Source organism: Pelophylax lessonae (assembly GCF_965119305.1).
Source record: "Pelophylax lessonae genome assembly, chromosome: 1".
In the NCBI taxonomy this organism is placed as follows: Eukaryota; Metazoa; Chordata; class Amphibia; order Anura; family Ranidae; genus Pelophylax; species Pelophylax lessonae.
In genome coordinates this window covers 86,217,799-86,237,874 of record NC_138768.1, presented here as the reverse complement: position 1 = coordinate 86,237,874, position 20,076 = coordinate 86,217,799, and the positions used below count along the sequence as shown (strand labels likewise).

Below are 20,076 nucleotides of genomic sequence, written 5' to 3'. Positions count from 1 at the left end.
TTCCAGGAAGGGAAAAAATTAATTTCTAAAATGTTTGCTTATTTCCCTCTTCACAAGAGAATGGGTTAGTGATATTAAACCCAAAACATATTACATCTTGCCAATCCTTAAATGTGGTAGCTGCATTTAATGTTTTTTCCTTTTAGGCTTTTTACCTTTTTTTTTTTTTTTTTTTTTTTTTTTTTTTTTTTTGTTACACTGGTCAGATTACCAGGTGAAAGGTAACACCCACCTGTATTAGAGCACCCCCACTCCGGATGAAAGAGTAACTGCTTTGTACAGCAGCGTTGTCCGCCTGAGGGAGGGGAAATGTTAGATATTCTAGCAGATTTAGAAATTGAATCCAAACTCCAGGCAAATACTTCATAAGCAGTTACAGTAACTGTTTTTTGTTTCCCTTTTGGGATAAAGGGTTTGCATAAATAAAAGCTGATCATTGTAAGTACCCCTGTCAGTGATGGTTTGACTCAACCCTCTACCTGCTACATTTGCAGGATAGCTTGGTCTTTTGAAAAACAGACTCACTGGCAGGATCACAAGGTGAAAGAACAAACCCGATTCTAAAAAAGTTGGACACTGTACAAATTGTTAATACAAACAGAATGCAATGATGAGGAAGTTTCAAATTTCAATATTTTAGTCAGAATACAACATAGATGACATCTCAAATGATTAAACTGAGAAAATGTATAATTTTAAGGGAAAAATAAGTTGATTTTAAATTTCATGGCGTCAACACATCTCAAAGTTGGGACAAGGCCATATTTACCACTGTGTGGCATCCCCTCTTCTTTTTATAACAGTCAGCAAATGTCTGGGGACTGAGGAGACAAGTTGCTCAAGTTTAGGAATAGGAATGTTGTCTCATTCTTGTCTAATACAGGATTCTAGTTGCTCAACTGTCTTAGGTCTTTGTTGCATCTTCCTCTTTTTGATGCCCCAAATGTTTTCTGTGGGTGAAAGATCTGGACTGCAGGCTGGCCATTTCAGTACCCGGATCCTTCTTCTACACAGCCGTGATGTTGTAATTGATGCAGTATGTGGTCTGGCATTGTCATGTTGGAAAATGCAAGGTCTTCCCTGAAAGAGGCGACGTCTGGATGGAAGCATATGTTGTTCTAGAACTTTGATATACCTTTCAGCATTGATGGTTCCTTTCCAGATGTGTAAGCTGCCCATGCCTCATGCAACCCCATACCATCAGAGACTCAGGCTTCTGAACTAAGCGCTGATAAAAACTTAGGTTGTCCTTGTTCTCTTTAGTCTGGATGACATGGTGTCCCAGTTGTACAAAAAACTCAAATTTTGATTTGTCTGGCCACAGAACAGTTTTCCACTTTGCCACAGTCCATTTTAAATGAGCCTTGGCCCAGAGAAAACACCTGCGCTTCTGGATCATGTTTAGATATGGCTTCTTTTTTGGCCTATAGAGATTTAGCTGGCAACGGTGAATGGCACGTTGGATTGTGTTCACCGACATTGTTTCCTGGAAGTATTCCTGAGCCCATGTTGTGATTTGCATTACATTATCTTTCCTGTATGTGATGCAGTGCCGTCTAAGGGCCCAAATATCACGGGCATCCAATATGGTTTTCCGGCCTTGACCCTTGCGCACAGTGATTGTTCAGATTATCTGAATCTTTGGATGATATTATGCACTGTAGATGATAACTTCAAAACTCTTTGCTATTTTTTTCCGAGAAACTTCTTTCTGATATTGCTTCACTATTTTTCGCCGCAGCATTGGGGGACTTGGTGATCCTCTGCCTATCTTCACTTCTGAGAGACACTGCCACTCCTAGAGGCTCTTTTTATACCCAATCATGTTGCCAATTGACCTAATAAGTTGCAAATTGGTCTTCCAGCTGTTCTTTATATGTATATTTAACTTTTCCCGCCTCTTATTGCTACCTGTCCCAACCTGTCCCAACTTTTTTGGAATGTGTAGCTCTCATGAAATCCGAAATGAGACAATATTTGGCATAACATTTCAAAATTTCTTGACCTTTTAACATTTGCTATGTTATCTATAATATATTGTGAATAAAATATAAGTTTGAGATTTCTACATTAGTCCATTCCTTTTTTACTCACAATTTGTAGTGTCCCAACTTTTTGGGAATTGGGTTTATACAAGAAATTGAGCCTAAAATAGTAAATGAATGCAGCTACCACATCTACCACGCCATGTTTGCTGATGTGTTTTAATACTGCTTTGAAATGATGGTGCTGTTGAGTTTCATCGGTTTATTTTGGCGAAGAAAATGGAGCACATTTCAAATTGTAATCTCTGAACACTTATCCTTTTTGTAGAAAGGGTCCTTCCAGTTTTTTACATGATTTCTGATCAACCTCTAACAAGAGGACTCCCTGCAAACTGATGTATAATTGCCACTTTATTATGAACACCTTTTTACATTGATGCAGAAAGCCAAACCGTGAACCATCTAGTTGGCCTTGACATGGTCCTAATAGTCTGAGTCATACAAAAGTTGGGATGATGCATGAGCTAAGCAACTAATCCATGGTGGATGAGGTGTGGTGGTTGTAGCATCTTAGAAACTGCTGACCTCCCTGGGTGTCATGCTATTGGCTCTGCCATAAATATGAAGACACCATGTTATGGGAGGTCAATTGACCACAGCTTAAGGAAGCCTTAGCAACCTCTGTGGAACCCTAGGGTTACTCCAGAACACTGCTTGAGAATGGCTGGTGGAGGGTGTTGCCAGCTGTGCAGCAGGTAGCTAGGCTTCTCTATTCAAGGATAAGTGCACTTTAACACAAACGCGTGCTTTTTGACTTTTCCCTCTGACCCAACATTACCCACCCTTCCAATCGACAGATGCATACTTGCCTTAATCCAATGGCCACAGCACCCCTTAGGTGTTTGTTTACCTTGGTGCCGCATAGACTTCTAGGAGGCTGTATCTGTCTCTAGCCATTGCCCATCAAGTATAAAACCTACACTCCCTTGTGGTGGGACAAGGAAAATTTCTAAATTGAACAGGAGCAATCCAGGTGGTATGATGAGTTGGTCTGTCCTTTCCAAGGTCCAAGAAACAAAATGTACAGCTTTTCATGCCTGTTTGAATGCCACCACAGCATTTGGGTGCTATTGAGAACTAGGGCTGGGCTATAAAACGATAACGATATGTATCGCGATAGACACGTGATCGATATCAATAAAAAAATTGTTCGATAAAACGTTCGATATTTTTCCTTAAGCAGTCTCACTCATAGCGCTGCAAGTCGGCTTCTATTCCTCCTGCTTTTTCTCTTTTTTACAGTTGGAAGTTGCCGCCTACTTGCTCGAAGGCTATGATTGGATAGCGGTTAGGTACTGATTGATTTTCGATTGGTCCTGGATTGATTTCCGGTTCATCCGAGGTACGCTTCCTCTGTCCTTAGCAATGTGCGGTTGGCGCTAGTGGTGGGGGAGGTGATTGGCTGGATCAGACGCCGCTCCTCCCTTTCCGACTCTTGCAGCCATTTAATGGGGTGATCGGCAGTCCTGAATCTGGCAAGAAGCACAAAAACCCCAGAGTTTAGTTTTTAAAGAGGAAGTAAACTCATGCAAAGACTAAATCATTTTCTTTATGCCCTTGTGGCCTGTTGGGCTTGCAGGGACATTAGTCCGCTTCTTAGCATGCCTCTTTTCTCCCCAAGATGAGCTTTATATGAGCCCCAATATCTGATGAGGGCTGACAAGCCTGAAGTAGCTGTATTTTAAATGGATAAATGGTTTATGTATGGTAATGGTGTATGCAGCTGACCACAGGCATAAAAGGCATACAGTATAAATGACTAGGGCTCATGTACACAGGGCAGCTGTAAACGTCCGTTTTTACATACCAAGTTAAGCAGCAGTTATGAGCATTTGAGCGTTTTTAAAGATAACATCAGGAGACCCTCCCATATGCCCACAATGCATGAAAACCAAGTAAATTATTAACCATTTCAGCCATTTTGTGACGGGAGCAAGCACCCCCACCCCACACCCCTTCCTTCCCTACAGTCACTAGGCAGAAAGTCTGGATATGCCCATAGGCAGTCCCAGGAGGTATTCTCCCTCTCTCTGCTATAGCCACTCAGTTTTTCTTTCTGCCTACTCAGAAATAAGGACCTAGTTCCTTGCTGGGATCTCTGTTCCTGGCATTTTTTTTCTTTAGATAGATAAATTTATTGTGTTCATTGACACACAGCTCCATATCTTCTTGACCCTTGGGTTTATGCTACCCCTACCTGGCCAGCGAGCAGGACCCGACCTTAGCTCCGCGCTAGGTTGGCCGCGACATAGCCCCAGTGGATGGGGGCTGGCGGGCGAGTTAAACTCGTGAGGACGCATAGCCCTGGTCATGACATGTGTCACAGCGTGCCTCTGGCCTGCAGCACTCCCATTCCAAGATGGTGCGGTGATCTGCCCGAAGCAGTGCCCATCTGGTCCCAAGGTGTGTGAGTAGTGTCCCCTCCCTTTTGGTGGTTTTTCGGGGTGGATGTGGGCCCCTTCCTGGGTTGGTCGAACCCCCGAGTGGTCCCAGGTGCTGCTTGTAGCTAACATTTTTGCCATGTTTGTCTAGTCCGACAGCCATTTTATTGTAGTTTCCCATTGGTATCACACGGCGGCCATGTTTTTGAAGCCTATAGATCGGTGAATAGGTGGTGGGCCTTTTAGTGGCAGTTCCTGAACTTCCGCTTCTTGGATCACTGCACAGCGTGCAGCCTGGCACTCTGGCTCTGCATCTGAGGAAGGGGTGGTGCATCCCTGTGGGTGCTAAACGGCTTCCTCTTTCTGTCATAGCGGTAATTGGTGCAATGGGACTTGTGGTGCAGCAGTGGGGGGAACCCAGTCCGCCTTGTCTGCTATGACGGCGGTCCTGCAGTCACTGGTTTCTAAAGTAGATATGCCCTAACCTGCATCCTCTCTCCTCAGATTCTGAGGTTGATTTGGCCGCCACGGACGTCAGTCATCCTACTGGGGTCTGCGTCCACTCACCCCGAGTGATCTGATAGGGAGGAGTCCTCTTCGCTACAGCCGCGTATGAAAAAGCGTTCTTGGATGCGCTGATTGTATCCGTGCAGGAAACTTTGAAATTGGAGGCTGCAGCTACTGCTGCGCAGGTGCGGGTATGTGCAGAGCCTCCAAAGCGGCAAAGGCGTTTCCTTTTCCCTCCTGTTTCGACAACATTGTCGTGAGTCAGTGGGGTTCTCCCAAACCACTATCTAGTCTTAAGCACTTGGCTAGAAGGTATCCTTTTTGAAGAGTCCCTGTTAAAAAAATGACAGTACCACCTGTGGTGGACTCGCAGGTTTCCAGGATGAATAAAGCCACCCTTCTCCTGGCGGAGGACTTTGTCCTTTTAAGGACCCTTTTTACAAGATCTGAATCTCTGGTCCGATACCTTTTTTTACCATGGCTGGTTCCTCTGCTTACTTTGATGCAGAAGGTAGCTTTCTTGGTGGCTATTACTTCTGCGTGCAGGGTGTTGGAGTTGGCTGCGTTGTCTTGTCGTTCACCCATTCTGGTGGTTCAGAGACAAAGTGGTGCTTCGTCCCTGCCAGTCGTTCCTTCTTAAAGCCGTCTCTGGTTTCCATTTAAATTAAGACCTTGTGTTGCCTACCTTGTGGCCTAAGCATCCTAAAGAGATTTCCTAAACCACATGCAAAGAATACAAGGCAACCAGTCTTTCTGAAAATCGTATTCTTTATTGCCCTTGCAGATGGATCCCGTAAGGGACTGGCTGTGTCTGCTGCGACCATTTCTAGATGGATCAGACAGTGGTACAAGCCTATTCATTAAGGGTAAGGATCCTCCAAGGCGCATTCTACGAGGGTGCTTAGTGCCTCTTGGGCTTACTGTCATCGGGTGTCAGTAGTGCAGGTTTGCAAGGTGGCCACCTGGTCATCCATGCACACTTGCACAAAGTTTTAGAAGGTGGATGTGTTGGCATCGGCAGATGCTGCTGTTGGAGAGTATTAGTCCTCTTTGAAAATTGTTTTTTAGGTGAGCTCCAGTTGTTCCTGGTTGGATGTTTTAGTCTTTTGGAAGGTGTTTCTTGCTGTGTTCTTCCTACCCCCTCATGTTGACACTGCTTTGGGACATCCCAAGGGTCAAGAAGAGATGGAGCTGTGTCCGTCAAGGAATGAAAGAACTGGATTTTTGTCTTGCTGTAAAATCCTTTTCTCTGATGTTTGATGGACACAGCACCCACCCCTCTATTGAGTTTGGTTTTATGTTCGTCTGACACTGCTTGTTACAAAACTGAAGACCTATAGCAGGAAGTGGGAGTATAGCCCCTGGGACTGCCCTATAGGCATAGCCAATCTTTTCCGCCTAGTGTCCTACTCCTGCAGGGGGCAGCATAAACCTAAGGGTCAAGAAGATCTGGAGCGGTGTCCGTCAATCAATGTCGGAGAAAAGATTTTACGGTATGTCAAAAATCCAGGTTTTTTTTTTTCCCTCCTGTATTTATTTTTTACTGTGAGATCTACAATCAACTGCCAGACTGCACAACAGGCTGGAAAATCTAGATCCAGTCTGGCAAGCGCGCGCAGACTTCAGCGCTGCGCTAGGTTGCTCGCCACGTAGCCCCACCGGACGGGCTGGCCTGCGTGGTTGCACATGACTGGATCTCGGCCCGAGTCGCAGCGTTCCTCCTGGCCGAAAGCCCCCCCCATTTCAATAGAGAGGAGGTTCAATCTGAAGCTGTGCCTGCCTGGTATGGTAACTGTATTCCCCTCCCCCTGGAGGGTTTTTGGGTGGACGTGGGCCCCTACATGGGACAGTCAGACCTCTGGGTTCCCCTCCCACCCATTGGGCACCCCCTCATCGGTCTGGCAGTCCCTGTGGGCCATCCCCCGCCCCCTCCCCTTCCATCTGTGCACCCCCCCTCTTCGCGGAGGCTGGGACTATGGGGTGGCCTGGTCCACCGCCTAGGTTGGGGGCATCATGCTGTGCTAGCTAGCGATTGTGGGGGGTGTACCTGGTGAGGGCTCTTGTCAGGGCCCCCTCTTCCTGCCTCTGCTGTTTTCTGAGGCCTAGGGATTCCTCCTGGGTCCCTGGTGGCAAACATTTTCTTCTAGCCTGTGTGCTTCATGCATGGCGGTCGTGTTTGCGTAGTCTAGCAGCCATTTTTCCGTTGAGCCCTCTGGGTGGTTATTTCAGTGGTGGTAGCCCCTCTTCATCCCTGGTGCTGGCAACTAGGTGGGCTACCAGAGCGGTGGGTGTTGTCCCTTAGCAGCGTGTTAAACATTTTGTGGGGTCCCCCTAGTTACCCATGGAGTCGTCCGAGCACATATCCCCACCTGATCCCCTCTGAGGCTGTGGGGCCCTCCAGGTCCCATCCATCGATGCGCTGATGGCGGTCCCCGAGTTCTTGTTGTCCCAGGTGGAGTTGGCTTTTGGACGACAGGCTGGCAAAAATCAGATGCCTCATCTGTCTCGTCGGATCCTGAATCTGATTTGGTCGCCACAGATGTGGGTCCCCCTGCGGAGTCTGCGGCCACGCGCTCTGAATCCTCAGATTGTGAGGAGGATTCCTCCACTTCTACAACCGCGTACGAAAAGGCACTGTTGGACGCACTAATTGTAGCTGTGCGTGAGACATTTAAGATGGAGGATATAGCTGCGATGAAGGCACAGGTTCCCTTTGACACTCGTAAGCCATCCAGAGCAGAAAAGGTGTTCCCTTTCCCCTCCTATTTTGACAGAACTGTTACTAAAGAGTGGGGTCGACCAAAGCATCCACTTGGGGCCCTTAAGCGATTTTGCTAGGAGATACCCCTATGAGGAGTCCCTCAAGTGGTCTGTTCCACTGGTGATGGTCCCTCCGGTTGCCTTGTTTAATGAGGAAACCGGGATTCTGGTGGAGGCGGTTCCGTTTGCACAGTTCCATACAAGTTCCCTGCAAGAAATTCTGGCAAAATGGGGGACAAGAATCCGCAGTCCCTGGACAACCCAATCCGGCTGAGCCTGGCATGAGTTTCTGATATGGTGTGCTTCGGCTGGGCAAATCTCTCCTCCCCTTGTATTGGACAGTGGTCACCACGGATGCCAGCCTGTCTAGCTTGGGTGGCGTTCTCTGCAAAATTTCTGCTCTGGGGATCTGGACACTGGAAGAGTCCAGACTACAGATTAATGTCTTGGAACTCTGAGCGATAAGACTGCCTGGAACTATGGATGGATTGTCTTCATGTCCAGTGTGCTTTCAATTTGACAAGGTTACGGCCGTGGCTTATGCAAGTCACCAGGGGGGGCACAAGAAGTGTCTTGGCGGCTCTGGAGGTAGCCAGCATTCCAAGGTGGGCAGAACTGTTCGTTCCAGCCCCCTCCGCCATGCACATTCCCAGGGTGGAAAACTGGCAGGCGGATCACCTGAGTCGGCAGGCGTTAGACCAAGGAGAGTGGTCCCTTCATCCGGAGGGGTTCTCATCAGTTGTCTCTGGTGGGGCGTTCTGGCTCAACAGAAAGGTGTACGGGATCCTCTGGCGGATGCCACAGATGTACTTGTGGCCCAGTGGTGTCAGTATCGTCTTACTCCTCCTCCCAAGACTTCTATGCAGGATCGAGGCAGAAGGGATTCCGGTCATCTTGGTGGCCCCAGACTGGCCCTCGTCGGGCTTGGTACACCAATCTGGTGCGGCTAGTTGCTGATGTTCCTTATGAAAGCAGATCCTCCCTGAGAGGAAGCTTCCAATGACTAATCTTCAATCCAGCTTTACTGTCGCTGGCATGGACGGCTTGGCTGTTGAACGCCAGGTGCTGATGGATAGAGGTTTGTCTGAGTCGGTGGTTCCAACACTGTTAAAAGCTAGGAAATCTACTTCTAGAAAGATCTAAAATTGTACGACATACATTGTGTGGTGAGTCTTTTGAGATTCATCTTTGCTCTTTTTTTTTTTCGGTGGCTCAGATTGTGGCAGGCGCAGCACTAGGAAGTGCCTTATGCGCTGTGGCATTAAAATAATTGGATTTCTCTGACTTCAGTCTAACCAGACTGTCTTGCTCTATAAATTCCTCTAATACTGTTCTATGGAAAGCAGTAAGTTTAAAGAGCACACCAAACGCTTAAGATATCTTCTTTATTGACTTCAACTTTTCTTCATAGATAATACTGACACTTTGCAGCAGACAGTCCATGTACAAACATGTGCTGAATAAAGTATTAACAAGTGGTGGTTCAACTGTTCAATAGTTTGCGTATTTGTTTGATATAACTTTTGAGTTTGTGTTCGTTCGGTGGAACTAAAAGTGAACACATAACTAGTTCAGTATACAGCTCTAATCACATTACTAACAATAGGAACATATATAACTGTAATTTACCTATTTTTGGCCACTTGCTTCCATAAAACTGACTCTGGATCTGTCTGTAGTGGAATGAGAAAATGCTGGCTGAGAGCATGAGGCTTTAGACAAACAAATGGGTGTAAGGCTGGCTGTAATTGGCCAAGACTGTTGCTGAGTGTGAGATTGGCAGTGATTGGCCACAAACTTCTTATGGGTAATAACGTTTAACTCTGTGCTTTCTGGTTTCAATTCTGATATGTCTGAGCTTACCTTACAGGCATATAAATAAATCTTACAGGCATATTTTCTCTCTTGCTTCTGTGAACACAATATAAAACTGTTATGTGACATCCAAACCTAAAGTCACAGTAAATAACTGCTTTCGTCTCGCATATAAACATATGCACTGTATTAAGGTTAATTAGCAGGTCTAGCTGTATATGCATGTAGGTCATATTAGAAACCTAGGACAGGTTATAGCTGGCCAGCTACACAGATCTGGACTTTCCTTCAATGGGGGGTTGAGCAGAAACTGGCCCCAAGTACTACAAAGGGTCAGGTGTCAGCCTTAGCGGTCATCGTTCAATGGCCATTGGCCACATACTCCTTGGTGCATACTTTTTTCTTCAAGGAGTTAGGCACTTGACCCTACAGTGCAGTCTCGGTTTCCACCTTGGGACCATGATTTAGTGCTCCGTCCTCCAAAAGCCACTTTTTTTTTTTTTTTGAGAATCTTCGGGAGATTCCCCTGCTTACACTTTCCTGGGGCTCACACCTTTTGCACACAGGGTGTGGGAATTGGCAGTGTTACCCTGTTCACCTTGGTGGTGCTTTGCCCATGTTTGTTCATTCCTTTTTCTCAGGTTGTCTCTGATTTTCATTTGAATTAATATATTGTTGCCTTCCCTGTGTCCCAGACCAAATCATCCGAAAAGCTGCTTTGTATGCCTTGGTTGTGGTCCGGGCGATTAGGGTTTTACCTGGCAGTTAGGGAGGGTTTTTTTTTTTTTAAGAAAATCGGATTTCTTATTTGTGCTTTAAAGGGTTGTCTGCTTCCTCTGTGACAATTTCCAGGTGGGCCAGACAGATGGTGATTCAGGCCTTTTCCATCAAGGGTCAGGTTCCTCCTTTTCCTGTCAAGACTCACTCTACTCGGTCACTTAGTGCCTCCCTGGGTCATCCATCAGGCGTCATTGACGCAGGTTTGCAAGGCGGTCCCTGGTCGTCGGTGCACACTTTCACTCAGTGCTATAAAGTGGATGTGTTGGCATCTGCATATGCTTCCTTTGGCCGCAAGATTTTGCAGGCTGCTGTTTAGAGGACCTGGTCCTCTTTGAGGCTGTATTGTGGTGTGTTTTTGTTTTTTTTTCTGCGTTATACAAAAAAATGCCCTTTTTTTTTGCAAAAATGTTTTACATTCTTTTATGTCCTCTGATCATTTAAAAAAAAAAAAAAAAAAAGACATGCGATCCTATATAGCAGGATCACAATGGGCTCTGTGATCATTGCAGAAGGACGGACGGCTGTGTTTGCATCAGCCATCCGTCCTTTTTTTCTCAGCAGGGAGAGATTGAAAGTGTCAGCCGGCAATTGGAGCGACCAGACACACGCGCCAGCTTCCCTGCTGATGACCGGGGGTGGAGCGGTGCATGCTCGCCCCCCTAGCTCCTCCCCAGGCAAATGATGCTTATTAATGTGATTTAACGTGATTTTGCCTGGAAGAGCCACTCTGCCGCCGTAAATAGACAGCCGACAGCAAGTGGTTAAACTCTTAAAACGAAGTAAACCCAGTGTGATTCCTCCCCCCCGAAAAGTAAATGCAATGTGCTAGTATGCATCACATACAAGCCCATATTGTGACACTTGCCTCCAAAAAAAGCCCTAGACGTCCCTGTTGGAGGCCACATCCATTCTCAGCCGTTTTCTTCCTGGTCTGCGGACTCGAGCTATGCTACTGGCCAGGAGCCACGAGATCCGCCGGTCACGGCACAGGGCTCTGAGGAAGTGGCATGGGCGGCCGTTTCTTCAGAGCGCATGCACCAATGACATCGGCTGCATGCAATGTAAATATCTCATTGCAGAACTTTTTTCCACTTTTTTTTTTTGACACTACTAAACTGAGTTAAAATCAACTAAAATGTGGTTGCATAAGTGTTCACACCCTCTTATAACTGGGGATGTAGCTGTGTTCAGAGTTGAGCAATAATATCCAAATTCATGTTAAATAGGAGTCAGTACACACCTGCCATCATTTAAAGTGCCTATGGTTAACCCCAAATTTCAGCTGTTCTAGTAGGTATTTCCTGACCTTTTTAGTCGCATCCTACAGCAAAAGCCATGGTCCGCAGAGAGCTTCCAAAACAGAGGGATCTCATGGTTTAAAGGTATCCGTCAGAAGGGTACAAACAAATTTTCAAGGCATTAGATATGTGATGGAGCACAGTGAAGACAGTCATCATCAAGTGGAGAAAATATGGCACAACAGTGACATTACCAAGAACTGGACGACCCTCCAAAATTGATGAAAAGATGAGAAGCAAACTGGTCAGGAAGGCCTACAGCAACATTAAAGGAGCTGCAGGAATATCTGGCAACCACTGGCTGTGTGGTACATGTGACAATCTCCTGTATTCATATGTTTGGGGTAGAGTGGCGAGACAAACCTTTTCTTATGAAGAAAAATGGCCAAGCTAAGTTTTGCAAAAACATGTGGGAAAATGTGTTATGGCCTGAAACCAGGGTTGAACTTTTTGGCCAGAATACCAAAAGATGTTTGGTGCAAAAACACTGCACATCACCAAAAGAACACCATACCCACAGTGAAGCATGGTGGTGGCAGCATCATGCTTTAGGGCTCTTTCTTCAGCTGGAACAGGGGCCTTAGTTAAGGTAGAGGGAGCTAGAAAGCTGAACGTGGAGAGGAACTTCATCTTTCAGCATGACAATGACCCAAAGCATACATCCATATCAACAAAGGAATGGCTTCACCAGAAGATTGAAGTTTTGGAATGGCCCAGACCTGAATCTGATTGAAAATGTGTGGGGTGATCTGAAGAGGGTTGTGCACAGGAGATGCCCTCGCAATCTGACAGATTTGGAGCGTTTTTTTTTTTTTTTGCAAAGAATGGGCAAATGCTGATTCAAGATAGGTTTGTCTATCAAGTCAAGATGTGCCATGCTGATTGACTCATACCCAAAAAGACTCAGTGCTGTAATACAATCTAAAAGTGCTTCAACAAAGTATTAGTTTAAGGGTGTGCACACTTATGCAACCATATTTTAGTATTTTTCTTCCCCCCCCCCCCCCCCAAAAGGTTTGTTTGTGACCTATAAACTGTACAACTCAGTTGAACAAAGGTGTATAGATTTGTCTTGTTGCAAAAAAAAAAAAAAATTGATTAAAGGAGCAGCAGTATTATCATCCCACTAGACCTCGATTTCCTCACATCCTGTTTGATTTATAGAGATCTGTGGAAACATATTTTAAGAATGTATTTCAGTTCAGGGTGGACACACATTTTTGCAAAAGGTTTTTTTAAATCTTGTGTGCAAAAGACGTCGAGCACTACACTTGTTTTGCAACTAGATGGCAGTATAGACATGCACACTGCTCTCTGCCGCTAACAGTTGGACATTTCTAGTTGTCTTAAAACAATGGAAACAGATGTCTTACCCTGCCATTGTGCAAATAACCCCAGAGTATTTCTAGAGCTGAGCTGCCACAGTCCATGTATCCCTTGTCAATATTTCTGTTAAGTGCAGAAAGTGGCAGCTTTGTTTTCTTTTTGATTAGTTTTTGTGTGTGTGTTTTTGTGTGTGTGTGTGTGTGTGTGTGTGTGTGTGTGTGTGTGTGTGTGTGTGTGTGTGTGTGTGTCCTTTAGTTGATTTTACCCAGAAACCATAAGGCTACGTTCACATATTGGCGTTGCTATTTACAGTCTTTTTTACAGGCGTTTTTGTGCAGGCATTTTTAGGTTGACTAGTGACTAATGGAAAAAATAAAACCCCTGTAATCTTCCCAAAAAGAAGCTCATGTATTTTTTTTTTTGGGCATTTTGCTTAAAACGTCAAAAATGCTCAGATGTTAACAGGGGCCATTGAAATGAATAGGATTTGTCTTGTTGGGGGGGGTTTTTTGAGCTGATCCTAGAGCAGAAAAACGCCTACATGTGACTTCACCTAATCTGCACCTATTTTGGTACTTTTTGGCTTTTTTGGTAAAGCGTCGTTTTTTAAATTTTTTTTGCTTGCAGAACAATGTTTTTCAGCGTGGCACATTTTTGTTTTTAAAGACCTATAAATTAGCAGTGAACCAAAATGTCCCTGATCTCCTTCTGAATGCTTAACCACTTCAATACCGGGCACTTTCACCACCTTCCTGCCCAGGCCAATTTTCAGCTTTTAGCGCTGTTGCGTTTTGAATGACAATTGTGCGGTCATGCAACACTGTACCTAAACCAAATTTATGTCCTTTCCCCCCCCCCACAAATGGAGATTTCTTTTGGTGGTATTTGATCATCACAAGGTTTTTTCATTTTTGCTAAACAAATAAAAAAAAAGACCGACAAGTTTGAAAAAGCTTTTTTGTTTATGCTATACAATTTTTTGTAAATTTTTTTTTTTTTTTTTTTTTTTTTCCCCTGAGCCCTGATTGCCATCCCTGGTGGCAATAGTGGGCATCCCTGGGGTCATGGGTGGGCATCCCTGGTGGTTCTAGTGGCACCCCCCCCCGAGGGTCTGCACTGGTAATCAATGATCTGATTACCAGTGCAGACCCCCCCCTCTGTCAGAGGAGCCGCACGTACTGAGGAAAGCCGATCGGCTCTTCCTGTGTACTATGTGACCAGCCGTGATTGGACACGGCTGCTCACATGGTAAAGAGCCTACGTTGGTAGGCTCTTTTCCGAGATCAGAGATGCGGTGTGTCAGTATGACACGCCGCATCACCGCTCTGCGCGCCCCCTGGGGACGCGCAGAGCGCATTATCCTGCCGCCGTCGTATGACGTTCGGTCAGGATAATGCAACCACATTCTCACCACATTCCCGCCGTCAGTCGCCTATAGGGTGGGTGGGAAGTGGTTTAAACGTCTCTAAACACAAAAGCTTACATTTTGACTGTATTGCAGCTTACCAGCCTTTCACGTTTAGTTGCTACATTGGCTTATTTATTATTTCTTTATTTTTAACATGGTAATCCCTTCCTGTTCTAGGGTGAAAATCGTACTGAGTAGAGTCAACACTCTACTACGGGGTGTGTGGACTAATAACAGCTCTCCCTTATCCATAATAAAGGAGGTGTTTTGTAGTATAGAGATAGCGGGGTACAATGCTAACTGATAACTTCCTATGCTCTCTGCCCTTGGACTGTTATCGGCTCACAAGATTCTGGCTGAATAAACAACTTTTTTTTTTGCGTGTGTTGAAGATCTACTGCATAGTAAAACCCTTTCAATTCTATATTTAACAGACCAAAAGGAAGCAAATTAGTCAAATTTACGTTTAGTTACATAAAACTTAAACTGTATAAACCGAAGACCAAAAATGCATTATATATTTTTCAGGCTTTGAATATGTTTAGCAAGTACAGAAAATACAGTTGATCTTGCCATAAATTCAGTGCCCTTCTCCCTTACTGTGCGCCTAAAGTGATTTTGTAAAGTTTCCTTTTTTTTTTTAACAAACTGGCTGTACTTACCTGCTCTGTGTAATGGTTCTGCACAGGGCAGCCCAGATTCTCCTCTTGAGTTCCTGGCTGAAGCTCCTGGCCCCTCCCTCCCTGTTGAGTGTCCTCACAAAAAGCAGCTTGCTATGGGGGCACCCGAGCCGCGGTTCCAGGTATCTATTCAGAAACTACCTGCGGGTCTGCCGCCCTTCTCCTTCCTGATTGCCTAACTGATTTTAACACCAATGGCGCCACTGTTGTCTCAGCCAATCAGGAGAGAGAATCCTGGACGACCGAGCCATTTGTGGACATCGCTGGATAGAGAGGGGCTCAGGTTAGAGGGGGAGCTGCTGCACACAAGTCTTTATCTTAATACATAGATGCATTAAGATAAAAACCTTCTGACTTTGAAACCACTTTAAGGCAGGTCATAAATAATGCAATTTTCTTTCCTGCAACCAAAAGGAGAGGGAAGGAGCTGTCCCTGCTGGGAGAGCACAATTACTGCTAGCGGCTATAGCCATTGGCGATTATGGTTGGCCAGAAACCTTACTTGCTGGTTGCACCCAAGTTGATCCAATTAGCCTGCCCCTAGATGGATCCAATCTTGGCCTGTCCCTGCTAAACAAACCAAGATTTAATTTTGTCTATGGCTGGCTTAACAAAGCTCAAACAACTCAATCTTTGTTCTGTGAACTGCTCATCTCCCCACCCTCATGGAATTGAGATGGATAGACATGTTTTTGAGGTACAGCCCAGGCGACAACGAAGCGTCCCATTTTTTGGGAGTGGAGAAGTGAATGTAGTCCTTTAAGGGCAAGAAGTGTTAAGGCTTGCTAGGTGAAAAAGTATGTATATATGTGTGCAGCCAAGACAATTTAGGATTAGTACAGTAAATTGTACAGGTAAATCTCAAACATTAGAATATCATCAAAAAGTACATTATTTCAGTAATTCAGTTGAAAAAAATCAAACGCTTGTTTTGTATAGATTTATTACAGAGTGATATATTTCAAGCATTTCTTTCTTTTAATCCCGATTTAATAGTTTACAGCTAGTGAAAACCGGAATTCAGTGTATCAGAAAATTGGAATATTGTCAAAGGTCAATATTGTAGACTAATGGTGTCACACTCTAATCAGCTAATTAACTCAACACCTGTGAAGGTTCCCTGAGCCTTTAAATGGTCTCTCTGGTTCAGTAGGTTACACCATCATGGGGAGGACTGCTGACTTGACAGTTGTCCACAATCACCATACTTAATTGCTGGCTGTGCGAACAGCCACAACTTGATGTGGCCACCAACAGCTTGTCATTGGGTGTATGCAGCTATCTGTTTACAGCTGTCAAAGCCCACAGCAGGTATCAGAAGATTTTGCCGCTGGGATAAGCACCATGGCTGAATGCCTGTGAGAATGCAGCCTTACTGTGCATGAGGATTGGTATTCTTTGAGTTAAGCCATCGCCACCTAGAGAGCCAAACCTCTTAAATGTATTTCCTGTGGTCCTAATGTAATATCTTTATTGTACATTTCTCAGTGAAACATCAATTTCATTAAAACGCCCTAAATATTTAACCACAGGAACTCCTGTCTGACTTCAAACCATTATTCAGATCAGAATTTGCTTTGCAGTAATTACCTTTTTAGGGGATTTTTGATTTAAAATGAACTAGGAAATTTAGGACCACAAAATACATGGTGAACATGAAACCGGTTTAAGGTGGTACTGTCCAATAGAATGTTAATAAATTAATGCCTTATTTTTAATATTCAAAGCAAGGCCATCCATCGAACAATCCATTCATGCCTCATGCTTTATTTTGCTGAGAATCCCTTTGAAAAACCCCATCCTAGCATTTCTGGCCATCTTGAAATCCTTCTCCCCTTAGCATAGGCATGCAGGTGGGTGTTAGCTGAGAGAACCCCTCATGAAGACTTCTGAGATGTATGACCTCATTTGCCCATGCCTGGAAACCAAGTAACTAAAGAAATGTTAAAAAAAGCAGTATATGATATACTTTCCTATTTTTAGGTTAAATTCTACTTTAAGAAGTGCATCTTCTGGACTGCCAGAGCAGACCCAAATGGCAACATCACTACTGTTGTAGACTATACTCTGGCCATCGTTGTTGCAGACTACGCCCTGGCCGTTGCTGTTTTTTGTAGACCTTACTCCACCCACCATCGGGTTTTTTTTTTTTGAGTTTTGCAAAAGACAATAATAACCAGGAAAAAAACAGAAGGGTACGCAACATGGGTACACGCAAATATACAAGAGCATACAATATCAGATGTGGTGATTCATACAGTCTATCCAAATGGAGAAATACAGTTTCCGTGAATAATCTTGGGTGACCACGACTGCCAGGCTGTCTTAAAGGAGGCTGATTTGCCTGATCTGTTAGCTATGAGTCTTCCATGCTCGTATGTGAGATTGACATATTGGAGTACTTCTGAGAGGAAGGGGGTGTCTGTCGTCTTCCACTTTTCCACTTTCTAGTTAATAGGACTCTGGCGGCCAGGAAGATATGGGCCACCACAGTCCTATATTGGAAAGGGAAATCGTCTATGGTAAGGTTCAAGAGGGCTAGTGCTAGGTCTGGAGAGGTGAGGATACCTGTGGTCGAGGAGACAAGTTTGAATACTTGGTGCCAGAAACTTGTGAGACTCTTACATGCCCAGAGTATATGGAGGAGTTTACCTACTTGTCCACCGTCCCTCCAGCAGAGTGGGAGGGATAGAATGAGTTGTTTGTAAGGGGTCAAGTACCATCTGGAAAGAACTTTGTAGGAGTTCCCAATAGTTTGCGCAGTGCGAAATAGTGGATGTGGAGGCTCGCCTGCTGCCATTGAGCCATTTCAAAGGATCTGTTTAACTCCGATTTCCCATTTCAACATGGGTGCAGTTTTAGTAAATAATGGTTTATGTTGGAGTGTTGTAAAATAACGAGGTCCCTTTTGGATGCTGTTGGAACTTTTGTGAGGAATTGCCATAGTTTGGGTTGGATTTATATAGTCGGCACAGGGTGCTTTTTAATAAAACTGGTAATACAGAGTTGTGTATATGCCTCGGACGGGGGGAGCCGTAGAGCGTCTAGAGATTTTAGTGACATGCCGTCTAGGATTTCATCAAGCCACAGGAGGCCATTTTCTAGCCACTTTTGAAGGGGTAGGTATGGAATGAGGACTGTTATGGTTTCCAATGGTATGCGGATCCTGGTTTGTTCGTGGGATGAGTTCTGGTGTTGGAGAACATACCTCCACACATGAATGGATGCTTGTGTGGTTGGTGGGAATTGGGGCAATGAGAGGGGTTTCTAGCAGTCGGCCGACAGTGAAAGGGGCAGGGAGGGGACTTTGGCCATGGCCGTTTCCGCCAGCACCCATTGAACGTCGGAGCCAGTCGTGAACCAATGGTTAATTTGCGTCATGTGGGTCGCCAGGTAGTAGTCGTGTAGGTCTATCATTCCCAAACCCCCTGCTTGTTTGTATTTAATAATTAGCGACCAGGGACACCTAGGCCGTTTGTCTTGCCAGACATAGTTTCTGAAGAGGGACTGGAGAGTGGATATTTGAGAGGAGGCAATGGGTAGCGGCAAAGTTCTAAAATTGTATAAAACTTTCGGGAGCACCATCGTTTTCAAGGCTGCTATTCTACCCACCCATGGCAATTCTTGGTAAATTTTCTGGGAGAGAATTTTGGTCACTTCTTGGATTAAAGGTTTAAGGTTGGCAGCTACCACATCGGTTATAGACGGAGTCAGTTGTAAACCAAGATAAGGGATGATCATCAAATTAACAGTGCGGTTGATAAACAGTCCTCACAGTCTTTTAGTCAAATGATCCCATAGGTGAAATATGAACAACAGTCCACTTTCAGATCTTCAATCACCATAAAAATTCATGTATTAATGATGACAGTGTTTGGATATGCCAAAACTCCGTGCAATCTGATAGGATCACCACAAGTCCACCACCAAGTGCAGGGGAAGTAAGAAATGGCCACTCACCGGATGCATTTGCTCACTTACTCTCATAAATGAGCATTATGCGCATGTAGGTAACAGATCCCAATGTTACCATAGGATAGGTCACACCACAGGTAAAGATGGTTTCCACTTCAGTGCAGTAGCCCTTTTTTTTTTCCACACTCTCTCCCAACCGTATGAAAAACAAAGAGATAACTTCCCTAGTGCAGTATGTCTGATAAATTTTATTCACACCAAATACTCATACATTGCACTCACTTGTATAGTAGTAAAAACACGCTCATCTCAATATGCAAGGCAGTAGCGGAACCTCCAATCTTACTCAAATCTGGCTCCACGCCAGGTCGGGTAGTCCCGGAAGTTCTTTCTCTGCCACAGTCCACGATAGGATGCGTCGTCTGGCCACGCCCCGACGCGTTTCGTCACTTCCGGACTTCAACTGGGGGCGCGGCCAGACCAACGAACCCATCCTCTTTATGCTCAGCACCATCAACATTGCGGCCAATAGCGCAGCGAACAGGCCAACCGGAAGGACCTCATGACACCTTCCGCCGGAAGGTAAACACTGTATGGAGAGTCCGCCCGGATATCCCTCACACACCACCTCTGCAGACACAAAATACCATGAGAACCCTGCCCATTGAACTTAGACCATCCCATTACGGAATGAGATCTGAACGGTTGACCCGTTACCTGCACTTAGGCGAATCCATCTGGGAGTGATTAAACCCCCAGTCAGTCGCCCGATCGGCAGTGTACCATACATCTGCAATTAATGATGCTGAGGTTTCAGGTGGCCTATTGCACACGATCGATCGGGACTCACTGTTAGTGGTTAAACCACCCATCAGCAACTCGATCGACAATGTGCCATACGTCCACAGGGTGAAATGCTAAAAATAACACAACAATGTAAAATACATAACCCTGTGCACACTGGCACACTGTATAAACTAACATGAATCTCATTAAAATAAGTCACATTAAAAAATTATAAAAACGCATATTAAAATATACAAGGGAATGCATATTTCAATTATAATATCACAAGTTGTAAAGCACAAAAGGATAAAATATGCGCTATATCCTGAAAAGGAATGATGTATATAACAGCTCTTCACTGTATATACCTGAAGC

The 20,076-nt window shown here is 44.9% G+C and overlaps 1 protein-coding gene across 1 annotated transcript in view; it reads left to right on the top strand.

Annotated features, from left to right (window-relative positions):
• The window catches only part of OXCT1 (3-oxoacid CoA-transferase 1), a 261,457-nt gene that overhangs the window by 37,745 nt on the left and 203,636 nt on the right, over positions 1 to 20,076 (top strand). The gene's annotated exons all lie outside the window — the stretch shown is intronic.